Raw genomic sequence first — 9,880 nt, 5'->3', positions numbered from 1 at the left:
CCTTGGCATACCAGTCGCCGGATGATTGCTGGACTACCAAGTCTGAGTCGCCGTAACATAGGATCCGGCGTATGCCGAGCTCTTTGGCAAGCCGAAGCCTGTGTATGAGCGCCTCGTACTCGGCCACGTTGTTGGAGGCGGCAAAGTGAATTTGCAGCGAGTATCTGTGCTTGTCGCCTTTAGGAGAGGTGAGGATGACGCTGGCTCCCAAGCCGGTGCGCATCTTGGACCCGTCGAAGTGCATGCGCCAATGAGTGGAGTCGGGAGTTGGCGGTAGGTACAGGGTCTCGGCCCAGTCGACGAGGAAGTCGGCCAATGCTTGGGACTTGATGGCGGTGCGAGGCTGGTAGAAGATCGTGTAGGGGGGCAGCTCGATGGCCCATTTTGCCACCCAACCGGATTCATCCCGGCTGCCTATGATCTCGGCAAGCGGGGCGGTGCATACGACCATGATGGGGTGCTCTTGGAAGTAGGGCTTCAGCTTCTTGGCGGCGAAGTACACGCCATAGCACATCTTCTGGTAGTGCGGGTAGTTCTGCTTCAAGGTAGACAACACCTCGCTCAAATAGTACACCGGCCTCTGGACCGGCTGGGCTCGGCCCTCTTCTGGGCGCTGGACTACGATGACGGTGCTGACCACCCGGCTGGTTGTAGCAATGTAGAGGAGCATGGGCTCTTTCTCAGTCGGCGCCGCCAGGACAGGCGGCGTGGCCAGCATCTTCTTCAGCTCGTGAAAAGCTTGGTCGGCTTGGTCGTTCCACTCGAAGTGAGTGGTCTTCTTCATGAGGCGGTAGAGGGGGAGAGCTTTCTCTCTGAGCTGGCTGATGAAGCGGTTCAGGGAGGCCAAACACCCGGTGAACTTCTGGACGTCTCGAAGTTTGGTGGGAATCGCCATTCTCTCAATGGCCTTGATCTTTACTGGGTTGCATTCGATGCCGCGTTCGGAGACCAGGAAGCCTAGGAGCTGGCCGGCTGGCACTCCGAACACGCATTTCTCGGTGTTGAGCTTGATTTGGAACCGGCGCAGGTTCTCAAATGTTTCCTTGAGGTCCTCCAGCAAGGTGTCGCGCTTCTCCGTCTTCACCACAATGTCGTGTACGTAGACGTGGGCATTTCTGCCGAGCTGCTTGAGGAGGCACTTCTGCATGCAACGCTGAAAAGTGGCACCGGCATTTCTTAAGACGAATGTCATAGTCAGGTAGCAGAAAGCTCCAAATGGCGTGATGAAGGCGGTCTTCAGGCGGTCAGCCGGATCTAGCTTTATCTGGTGGTATCCTGAGTAAGCATCCAAGAAACTCAACAGTTCGCATCCGGCCGTGGAGTCTATCACTTGATCAATCCTTGGCAGGGCAAAGGGATCTTTGGGGCAGGCCTTGTTGAGGCTCGTGTAGTCTATGCACATGCGCCACTTGTTGTTCTTCTTTAGCACGAGGACCAGGTTGGTGAGCCACTCTCGAAAGAAAACCTCCATAATGAAGCCGGCTGCCAGAAGCCGGGCTATCTCCTCTCCCACAATCCTTATTTTCTCTTCCGACAGTCGACGGAGGGGTTGTTTGACTGGTTTTGCGCCTTCTCGGACGTGTAGCTTGTGCTCGGCGAATTCCTTCGGAACACCCGGCATGTCCTTAGGGGACCATGCAAAGATATCCCGATTCTCATGGAGGAAGTCGGCGAGCTCGCCTTCCTATTTGCTGTTTAGGTTTGCCCCGATGACGGCAAACCTTTCTGGGTGCTCGGGGTCAAGCGGTATCTTCTTCGTCTCCTTGGCCGGGTGTTTGCCGGCCATCACACTCCTTGGGATCGGGGGGCAGGGCCGGGTGTTTGCCGGCCATGGCCACGACTCGGTCCAACATCTTCTTTTCTTCGGCAATCACAAGGGACTCGGCCAGCCGGCTGCTGGCTGTAGCACACTTGGAAGATTTCTCGTAATCATCGGCTATGGTGATGATGCCTTTGGCGCTCGGCATCTTCATCTTGAGGTAAGCATAGTGGGGAACAGCCATGAACCTGGCCAAGGCAGGACGGCCAAGCAATGCATGGTAGGGGCTCTCCAGGTCCACCACTTCAAACCAGATCGCTTCTCGGCGCAAATGATCCTTGTCCCCAAATAGAACATCAATCTTGATCTTGCCAATGGGGGCGTAGGACAGGCCAGGTACAATGCCATGGAACACAGTCCGAGTAGGCATGAGTTGCTTCGTCCTGACGTTCAGCTTCTCCAGGGTGTCACGGTACAGGATGTTGATGCTGCTCCCGCCGTCTATCAGCACGTGGGAGAAACGGGCGGCGCGTCTCTCCGTTGCAAGGGTGGCATCCAAAACCAACGCATAAGAGCCAGGAGATGGCATCACCTCTGGCTGGTCGGCCCGGCTCCAGCTGATAGGCTTTTCTGACCAGTGCATGTGCTCGGTGGGGTTGGTAGCGACCACATTGACTTCCTGGTGCTCTCGGCGTCTGCTACGTCGGCCTTCGGGCTGGCTTGTAAAGATGACATAGGCGGCATGCTCGTCTGGGAACTCATCGTGCACAGCTCTGACTGCTGGCCGAGCGGTCGGCAGCTGCGGAGCCGGAGGCGGCGGACCAGCAGGCGGAGGCGGCGCGAGCCCTTCGCCTTTGGAGATTCGGGTGAGCCTGTGGCACTTCCGGGTTGTGTGGTTGGACGGCTTCGCGCCGCTGTGGAATTTGCACGGGGCGTCGAGAGTTTGCTCGTAGGAGAAGGCCGGCTGCCAAGCCGGCCTGCCGCCCTTCTCCTTCTTGGGTGCCGGCCGCCCTTCGGGCTGCTTGTCCTCGACTGTGGCCACCTGCCGACTGGTGGAGAGCGGCATGGGGCCCTTGCGCTTGTGGTCGCTCTGGTACGGGCATCGGCCGGAGTCCCCAGTCGGCGTCTTGGGCACCGGGTTGATTACCTTCCTGGACACGTCTACCCGGAGCTCAGTCTTCATTGAGGAGTCGGCGGTGGCGTACTTGTCCGCTATGACCAGAAGCTCGTCGAGGGTAGTCGGCTCATCGTAGAGGAGCTTGTGCTTAAGGAGGGTGCCTTCTCGGCATCCGGTGGTGAAGTATTCTATGGCTTGCACCTCGTGCACCCCTTCGCAAGAGTTGCGGAGCTCGGCCCAACGCGTGAGGTAGTCGCGAGTGGATTCGGCGGGGCCTTGTATGCACAAGGAGAGCTGTCTGGGCTTGGGGGCCCGCTTGTAGGTGCTAGTGAAGTTGCGGACGAAGGCCTCTTTGAAGTCTAGCCAGCTGTTGATGCTGTAGGGCCTGAGGCTATTGAGCCAGGTCCGCGCCGTGCCTTGCAGCATGAGGGGCACGTACTTCACGGCAACACGCCTGTTGCCGTTTGCTATGCAAACCGCTGTGGAGTAGTCGATCAACCAATCTTCCGGCTTCACAGAGCTGTTGTACTTGGGCGTGTCTCTTGGGAGCGAGAACCCTTTGGGGAAAGGCTCGTCGCGGATGAGGGTGCCGAAGCAAGGCGGGCCGACATCATCTTATTCTTCTAGCGCCAGGGATCGCGCTAGGTGGTCGATCCGATGGCTGGCGTCGTTCTCGCCGACTCCTTCATGGAGACCTAGCCGGCCGCTGAGAGTCGGATGCGCGACAGGCGGTGGGGTGGGATATCTCTCCCCACGAGGCGGAGGCGGAGGCGGGTTGCCCCGCCGCTCCACGGCCCGGGGACGGCCTTCTGCGTCTCGCTCGATGGAGGTCCGGGTTCGGCTTTGGCTAGCAGCCGGCTCCTTCTTGTGTCGCGCATGGGTTTTATCCATAGTCGGCGTCCAGGACGTCGCGCCGTGCTCTCGGCGCGGGGGAGGGCTTTCCGCACGGGCGTCGGCTTCGTGCCGCTGTGCGGCTGCATCGATTAGTTGCTGGATGCATCTGGTCATGTGGGGGAGCTCTTCGGCGCCCAGTCCGTCTAGCTCGTGTACGGCCGCCTGGTCGGCGCGCAGGTTCTCGAGTGGAGTGGCGTAGACTGGGCGGTCGACTCCTAGCGTGTCGGTGAGGGCAGCGCCGCGCTGTCTGACAACGCTGGCTCGACTTGGCCCGCCTGGGGCGGCGTGCCAAAGGCGGCGCGGTCGGCTTCACACTGGTGGGCCTCGGTGAGGCGTCTCATGGAAGCCAACTTCCGGCCCTCCGCGAGGAGGGCGAGGCGGCGAGCCCCCAGTGCTTCAGCGTCGGCATCGGCCGGGAGGGGGATGGACAAGTCGTGGACCGCTACATGCGGGGCGTCGAGGGCATTCTCGCCAGAAGCGCCGCCGTGGCCGATGACCATCACTTCGGTGGTGGCACCATCGCAGCCATCGGCCCGGGGAAGCGGGTGTTTGTAGATCGCGACGTCGGTGGGGAAAGCATCGAGCGAGGCCGTGTCGGAGTCGACAGGCATCGGACCGGTGGAGCCAACAGACTCCAAGTCCACAGCAAGCTCGCCGGAGACGTGGAGCTAGCTGGGGAGGTTGACGAGGTGGTCGGTGCCCGCGTCAGAGGCGAGCTCGTCGGAGATGAGGGTCTCGTCAAGGAGATCGGCGAGGCCGCTCGCTGCGCAGACGTTGGAGACGCCTTGCAGCGCGTTGTGGCAAGCATCATCGGGCGTGTCGGGCTGGCTACGCTCGCTGGGGAGGAAGAGGGTTCCCGTCCAGAACAGGTCTCCGGACGACGGTGCACCTGGCCCCACGGTGGGCGCCAAATGTCGGGTGGTAGGTGCGACATATGCCAACGAGTGGCTTATCATTGTGGGAGCCAGTAAGACGTCGCCGGTGCCTGGAAGCGGGATGAGGCGAAGACATGCATGCTGGCGAATCTCACCCAGCTTCAGGGCTCTTCAAGGAGATAACACCCCTATGCTGCTCTGCGGGGTCTCCGCATGATCACTAGATGAACGAGTGGCTACAAGATGCTCCTTGAGCTGTTTGGCGAGAGGAAGAAGAAGGGCACGGCTCGCTCTCCTCTCCTCTCTATGTGGTGTCTAAAACTAGCTCAGATCCCCCCTTTGCATGGGTGCCCCGGGGGGTTTATAAAGGCCCACCCCCTGGGGGTACAATGGTAATCCGGCTGGGCGTGGGCCCTAGCCATCTGTGTCTACGCTCGCCGACTTCTGCGGCAGCTGCTGGGGCCCGCCGGCTGGTGGGCCCCGCCGGCTGCCGGCTCCTTGGTCGACAGGCAGGCCCCACTGTCAAGGGCCTTGTCGGTGGCTGGTCACAGTTGCCTCAAACCTGGTGACAAGGGCTTCGCCGACGTAAGCGTGGCTACAGTGCCGCCGCCCGGCGGGCTATAGCCACGCCTCGTCTTGTCCCCTTAATGGGGCGTCTCCTTCGAGGGAGGAAGCAAGCCGGCTGTCGGGAGCCGGCCCCGTCTTGGGCCGACTGGGGGAGGCCTGGCCGCCTTCGGGTGTCTCTTTGCCTGAAGGGGCCCACCGCCCGTGGGCTGCACTGACAGCCGTCGTGGGTGGCATCTGGGTCAACATGGCAACAGTGCCGCGCCGGACAGGTCATGGCCACCCCGTACGGCGCACTGTGCCAGGCGTGCTCTGGGATTCGGGGGTGGCAGGCTTTACTGTAGCCACGCCCTGTCACATCGCCGTTATGTGGATGCAGACTTCGAGGGTACGATCTCGACCGCTTTGTGGGAATCGGCTTCTTGCGGCCGGCTTCTTGGAGCCGGCCCTCCTGCGGCTTTCTTCATGGGGGCTAAAGCCGGGCCGCCTTCCGATAGTCGTCCTGGGAGCCAGCCGGCAAGGGGAAGGCGGCCCCACGTCTTGGATTCTTGAGGGCCGGATCGGCTCGTAATTTTTTCAGAAGGGCCAGGGGGAGCCGGCTAGGCTACCTGTGGTCATTTACTCCGACAATGAGTATAGGGGTTACAAGAGTTGATCTACCACGAGATCATAATGGCTAAACCCTAATTGTCTAGCATGTATGATTATGATTGCCTCTACGGACTAAACACTCGAGTTTATATAGACACCGGAGGGGACTAGGGTTTGTATAGAGTCGGTTTACAGAGAAAGGACTCTTCATATCCGCATGCTAAGCTTGCCTTCCATGCCAAGGAGAGTCCCATCCGGACACGAGGGAAGGCCTTCTATCGTGTATCTTCACGGCTCATCTGTCCGGCCCTCGTCACGTAGCCCGGACACCCGAGGACCCCATAATCCAGGACTCCCTCAGTAGCCCCTGAACTGGTCTTCAATGACGATGTGTTTGACACGCAGATTGTCTTCGGCATTGCAAGGAGGGTTCCTCCTCTGAATACTTCAAAGTAGTTGATCGTCAGTACTATATCCGGCTCTATACAACAATCATATCTCTGAATCACAAGGGAAGAACACGAATAAGTCATGTCCTTCGAAGATTTTACTAGCGAGACATTACGTCCGGCCATTTTATTATTTCAAGCAACTTTTTGGGTTCCTGTTTCACATTTCGAGACGCAACCACCGACGACACATCTTGTCAAAACAATGACCGTGCCCCCTTTTTATGGGATTCTCATCAATACAGGTTTGGGAAATCCAACCATGCCGTTTCGCATGACCCCTTGGAAATAGGCGAGCTTTAGGGCTCGTGGGGGCCGCATGATATTCACTGCCTTTATAAGGAGATAAGATTCCCCCTTTTTACCCCACACCTCCCCCTTCCTCAGTCCATTCGCCCTCAAGCTCCAGCGCTCAAGCTTCGATACACTGTTCCCAGAAAGTACTCCAGCCATGTCCGAATCTAGAGCGCAGGGCAAGTGGATGGCCTCCTTCGTCACGGAGAAAAATAGCAAGGAACTCCGGGAAGCGGGGTATCTGGCCAAAGAGATCGCCACCGGCTCCCGGCCAAAAAACAGGTCATCCCCACTCCAAAGCCCAGCGAGAGGGTAGTATTTAACCCTCATTTTCTTCGCGGACTGGGGTTTGCCCTTCATCCTTTCGTCCACGACCTCATGTTTTACTACGGGTTAGATTTTCATGATCTAGCCCCAAATTCTTTCCTCAACATTTCGGCGTTTATCGTCGTATGCGAGGCATTCCTCCGCGTTTCCCCCCACTTCGTCCTATGGCTCAAGGTCTTCAATGTGAAGCTAAAAGTGGTGGACAGCCAACACGCGGATTGCGGTGGTGCTATGGTGAGCAAGCTGCCCAATGTCACTTGGCCCAAGGGCACCTTTGTGGATACCATGAAGGGATGGCAGCAGGGGTTGTTCTATCTCGCAGAGCCCCATGACTCCACGTGGGCTGCTCCTACGGAGTTCAAGTCCGGGCCCCTAATGCAGCTTACATCCTGGCTCAACAAGGGCCTAGACTGGGTGTCGTCTGATGAGGTAACGATGCTGGAGAAGCGCATCAAGAGCATGGTATATAAAAATACCAGCCTTGCTAGCGTGATTCAAGTGATGCTCTTCCGCCGGATACTCCCCTGTCAGGCGCGTCAAGAGCCCATGTGGGAGTTCGACCCGGCCGGTCCCCGAACCCTGCAGCGGTTCTTCAACACGAAGCACGAAGACATGTGGAAGCTTCTCTTTAAGAACCAGAAGTCATGGTCGGAGACAATCGAAAACCTCGGCTATGACAGCACCCATGCTGCGACCCCCGTAAGTTCTTTGATAACATTACTTTGCGAGCCCAAGGAGCACAGTAAACTCTCGATTTTCTTTTGCAGGGCTGGAAAAAGAAAGCGGAACGAATTCACTGTCCGACTCTGCTGCCCAAAGACGAAGCTATTCCTCTGTTGATGAGGATGTTGGTCCCGGCGCCGTACCAGGCGCCGGAAAAGAAGGCCAAGGAGAAGGGCAAGGAAGCAAAAAGTGGTCTCTGCCGTAAAGGTGCTTCGGACATAGTGACCGAGGACAGTGGAACCCTCTCCTCCCCTGACGAAGAGGAAGAGCAGGAGGAAGAGAGCACCTCCCCCCTAAGGGGGAGAAGAAGAAAAGGGCAGCCTCCACCGATCTAGAGGCGGAGGCGTCCAAGAAAGGGAGGACGTACCTTATGGATGACTCCGAATTGGACGGCGACGAGTGGCGCCCCAGGCCGAAGCCCCTGGCCGAATTGTAAGTACTCAAAGGTATATACATATGTTCGGCTTTTCTGGCTTATAGTTGTAATGTATTTAAATTGTATGCTGCAGTCTGGTTAAGGTCGTCCCCCGACGATCCTCCTCTCCCGAGAACTCACTGGGTCCAAACATGATGGAGAGCGATTCACCTCCACCAGCTTCCTCCCCCACAGCAGCAAACTGTCGGATTTCGGGTTCCGACGAAACCCTGGAGGTTCAAACACTGGGGTGCGCGTGAAGATCTCTCCCCCTCTCTAGCCCGCACACACTATGATCTCACGGCCTAGCTCGATAAACCCAAAGAACACGAGACACAAGAGTTTATACTGGTTCGGGCCACCAATGTGGTGTAATACCCTACTCCAGTGTGGTATGTTGGATTACCTCTTGGGCTGAGGATGAACAGTTACAAGGGAAGAAAAACCTCCTGAGGAGAGGTGTTCTTGTGCTTGGTGAGTTGATGCGGTCGGGGATTCTCTCTCTCTAGATGAGATGCCTTCCTACAGTGGTGGCTAGTCCTATATATAGAGGCCCGGGTCCTCTTTCCAAATATTAGGCGAAAAGGGATCCCACAACGGCCAATTTGAAGGGGGGAAGCTAGTCCAAGCTATCCTGACAAAAGTAGTCTTCGCCTGCCATAGGCTCTGGTGGTGACGCCGTCTTGGGTTCCACGGTGACCTCCGTCCTCCTATCCTGCTGGTCTTGGTCTTGTTGCACCCATATGGGAAACTGTGTTTAATGCCTCGGGACTCCTCTCCTGTGCTTGCCTCTTTAGCACCAAAGAGGAAACGAGGACACTGCGCGCGCTGGCGCCCGCCTGGCTCCAGTCGTCAGGGCTTGCGTCACACAAACCCCGTGAGGTGTCCCTTGCCTTGATCTCTCCGCCCATCGCGAGCCAGCCTGGTGAGGCCGCCCCTGAGGAGGTCTTGCGTCGTCCGCCTCGTGAGGCTTAGTCCCTCGCGAGGGGTCTTGAGTGTTTGCTGGTGAAGATGGGCCGTACAGGGCCGCTGGTGGAGCCACACCGCGGGCCGTAGGCAGGCAAGTCTGGGGACCCACGTTTGCAAAATGCCGATAGTAGAACCCGGGCCCAAGGCGCGCTCGGGCTTGGCTTCGAGGCGAAGCTAAAGGGTAAGCGCGAAGCGCCGCAGGCCCCAATGGCCTGCGGCCATGGTTGACGCGTGGTGATTGATTGGACGTGGGCGTCTCCACTTCCGCACGCCGCATCGGCAACAGCCCAACTTGACGAGTCCTTGCTGCATGCAGAAAAAGATCATTATTACCATAGATCATGGAGGCCTGCGGTTGGCCTCCCCTTGGCTATAAATGGGAAGGGGGTGGAGCCCCCGTCACCCATCTCTTCTTGCGCTTCTCCTGCTCCTTCTTTTTCCTTGCTTCACTGCCGGCAGAGACACCCATGGCGCCTGCAAAGAGGCTCTCGGCTGCAGAGAAGGGGAAGGCTCGCCAGGAGGGCCCCGGCTCACCGCCGCCCAAGAGCGGGCGCGGCCGTCCCCGCAAGCACATCGTGACCCCCGCCGCGTCCCCACATGGCCGCGATGGCGCCTCTTCGTGCGGTGGTGGTTGCCCGAGTCGTGGGAGCCCTGTCGACGAATGGAGGCGCGCCATGGTTGCGCCGCCACCCAGGCCGCGCTTTCACTCTACGGAAGTGCTGCTGGAGTTCGTCGTGTGGTCAGAGAACCCGGCCGGCACTTGGCTTCAGCTCCCGCGCTTCTTTGCCGGCGAGTTGCCAGCACTGGTCCAGGCGGTCTCTAGCTGCAGGCAGACGGCTACTGCAGCAAGGCTTCGTGGGTCATAGTCGAGGTTTCCGCCGCAGTAAACGCAGCCCTGACCCG

Source organism: Triticum urartu, chromosome 2A (assembly GCF_056163025.1).
Source record: "Triticum urartu cultivar PI428250 chromosome 2A, HENAU_Tu73, whole genome shotgun sequence".
NCBI lineage: Eukaryota > Viridiplantae > Streptophyta > Magnoliopsida > Poales > Poaceae > Triticum > Triticum urartu.
This window is presented reverse-complemented; position numbering follows the sequence as displayed.